This window comes from Triticum urartu, chromosome 7A, assembly GCF_056163025.1.
Source record: "Triticum urartu cultivar PI428250 chromosome 7A, HENAU_Tu73, whole genome shotgun sequence".
Classification (NCBI taxonomy): domain Eukaryota; kingdom Viridiplantae; phylum Streptophyta; class Magnoliopsida; order Poales; family Poaceae; genus Triticum; species Triticum urartu.
In genome coordinates, this window is record NC_141879.1 from 542539062 (window position 1) to 542542376 (window position 3315).

Genomic DNA, 3315 nt, shown 5'->3' on the forward strand with positions numbered 1-3315 from the left:
AAGCGCGGCCTGGGGGCCGCGCGATCACGACATGCCTCCCCTCGGCAGCCGAGCGCTCACCACCGCGCAGGGAACCACCTCCGTGGCCGCGGGAAGCCGTTGCGGGAACCGCGGGATGCTTGCGAGGACGACCCCGGCTGCGCCTCGCTGGGGGGGTCGGGCCCTGCCTGGCGGGCCTTTCCCTTCTCTGCGACTGAGAATCTCTTCGGAGCCATGAGAACGGCGAGTGGCCAAGAAGAAGGGAGTAGCAGAAAGGGGTGAACTGAGGAAGCTCACACGGCCCCGTACTTATAGCCGGTGAAGGCCAACCGCCGAGCACCATGACCTCAGGTAATCAAGACCCATATCTCTGCATGCAGGGACTTGTCAAGTCGTGCAATTGCCGAGGCGTCGTGGGAAGTGCAGACACCCACGTCCAATCAAATGCCACGCGGCGCCCAAGGCCACAGGCTGTTAGGGCCCGCGGCGCTTCGTGCTTGCCCCTTCGCTTCTCTGCTAAGCCAAGCCCGCGCGCGCCTTGGGCCCGGGGGCTACTGTCAGCGTTCTGGGAACGGGGGTCCCCAGACTTGCCTGCCTGCGGCGTGGCTCAGGTGGGGGCCCAGCGCGGCCCATCTTCATCAGCCCAAGCTCAAGACCCTCGCGAGGGGCCAAGCCTCGCGGGGCAGACAACAGGAAGCTTCTTCAAGAGCGGCCTCATCAGGCAGGCTCACGAGGAGGCGGAGAGATGCAAGCCATGACGATCAAGGCCAGGCGGGCGCCAGGCGGGCGCCGGCCTGCGCAGGGTCCTTGTTTCCCCTTTGGTGCAAAGGGAGCAAGCACAGGCCAAGGTATCAGGCAAAGGTTACCATTCCGGTGCAATGAGACCAAGACCAGCCGGACGGAGGTCACCGTGGAGCCCAAGACGGCGTCATCACTAGTGCTTTTGGCAGCCGAAGACCACCTTTGGTCAGGATAACTTGTATTAGATGTTCCCCTTCAAAATGGCCAATTGTAGGCACCCTTCCTGCTCAATTATTCGGGGAGAGGCCCAGGGCCTCTATAAATAGAGCTAGCCTCCACAAAGAGAAAAAGGAAGAGGGAGAGAGAGAGAGAAAACCCAGTAGAGACTAAGTAGAACACACCGCATCAGCTCAAGAACACCCCTCGTGAGGCTGTTCTTCCCTTGTACTATCCATCATCAGCCCCAGAGGCAATCCACCACACCACACACTGGAGTAGGGTATTACACCACAACGGTGACCCGAACCAGTATAAACCTTGTGTCTCTTGTGTTGTTCATCATTTTCATCTTAGTTCGCACGAGACGATCGGACGTAGATCGGTAGGGGAGAGATCTCCGCGCGCACCCCAGTGTTCGAACCTCAAGGGTTTGCCGGAACCCGAAATCCGATAGCTCCCTCCCCCGCTCGCGAGCCCCTCGAGAGCGGGGGTTGGGCGCGGCACGCGCGCGCTACGCGCACGCCCTTCCACGGCTGGCGCTTGCTCCTCACGAAGCCCTCTCGGGAGGATCAGCAGGCCCTCCAGGAGCTCACGACCTTATGAACTGGACGGGAACCGGTCCTAACTAAGGTAAATTTCAGCAGTAAGCTCACGGCGTGACTCGCGGGCCCATAAAAGCACATCTTTAGCTTGGCCTAAGGAATAGAGGCAGTAATCTGTTTACATGCGGGGCTCCCCCTCCCAAAATGCTCTTACAACTTTTAGGGTCATGCCCAAGTGTTCACTTACAAGGTCAGCAACGAGGAAGCACAGGCTTAATCGGACATATCGCTCGTCGCGTCCTCCGCGTCGCCCACTGACGCGTTGCTGGCATCATTGTCACCATCGCTGGCGCCACCATCCTCGTCACCGGCATCACCGTCACCATTGCCGGCGTCGCCCACGCCATCGTCGACCACGTCGCCTTCATCCGCAGTGACCACCACCGCGTCATCCTCGGAGGTGAAGGCTTTGACTAGAGCATCCACATTGTCCTCTACCCAGTGCACCAGGTTGTCCCTGATGGCCTCGGGCATGGGGCCAATGGCGGCATTGAAGTCAAAGTTGGGGTATGTTTTCTGGAGATGGCTGAAGACACGGGAGAACGCGTGCTTGAGCAGGCTGTGGCTCTTCTCCTCGACAAGCATGCGAGCCCTCTCGGATCGATTCTCCAGGCGTGTCACCACGTCGGTGAAGAAAAGGAGGTGGCTGGCGTAGTCGTTCGAGTGGGGATGAGGTGCATTTTCATCACAGATGGCACCCAACGCCATGTTGGCTCTGACCCTGAGGTTTTGGAGCATGGGGGCGTGCTCACGCTCCAGCGTCCGCCGTCAGAGCGCTTCCTCCCTGCTCTGCTGCACGGAGGATTTGGCGCCGGCAACCCGCTCCTGGAGGTAAGACAGCTCGGCACGAGCGGAAGCCAGCTCAGCTTGCACTGAGGACAGGGCTGCTCTGGCAGCCTTCTCGCAATGTTCCGCCTCGTCCAACCCAGACCTGAGGGCATTAGTCCTGCCCACAGCCTCGGCTTCCACAAGCTTCAACTTCAGGTCGTACCTGCCCACAAGATCTGCGCGAGCCTCGGCCACCCGGCGGCCGACTTCCTCCCGGGCCTTGGCCTCGCGTGCGCCGACAGCATCCTCAGCTTGGGCAACCTGGCGCTCCCTTGTCTCCAACCGCTCAAGCTCAAGGCTGCGCTCTGGGGCTTCTAGCACCAGCGCTTCCTCACGCCTCAGGGTCTCTTCCTCCTCGGCAGGCGTCCCCTTCATCGACGCTAGGGCGGCCTTGCGCGCCTCCACTTGCTGCTCCAGGGAGGCACGCCAGGTTTGGAGCTCCCACGCATGTTTCTCTGCGATCTCGCGGCGTTGATCAGCCTCCCGGGCTTCTTCCAAGGCTCAGGCGCAAGCTTCACGTGAGGTCGCAAGAGACGGCTCGTCCTTTGCGTTATCAAGCTCACGTTGGTCATGCCTGAGGTTCATGGCCACATTCAGTTTATGCCACTCTTCACCAGCCAAAGACCCTTCGCCTTGAGGCGCGCGTCTACGTCCGCGAGCTCCCCGCCAAGCCAGCTCATCGCGCCCATCGCCTCCCGAAAGAGCTCGTGGCGGATGACGCTCTGTTCAGGCGTGACCTTGAGCACGTGGCCGACTCCGTCCTCCACAGCGGGGGTCGTCGACAGGATCCGAAGCGGCTCGCCCCCTTCCTGCAGGGGGCTGGGGGCTGGCGCCCCTCCGGTCGTCAGCTAGGCTTCGACAGGAGCCCAGTTGGATTGAGGCCCGCTGCTCGAAGGAGGAACCAAGACCGAAGCCATCCGGCCGCTGTCTATAACCAGAGGAGGAG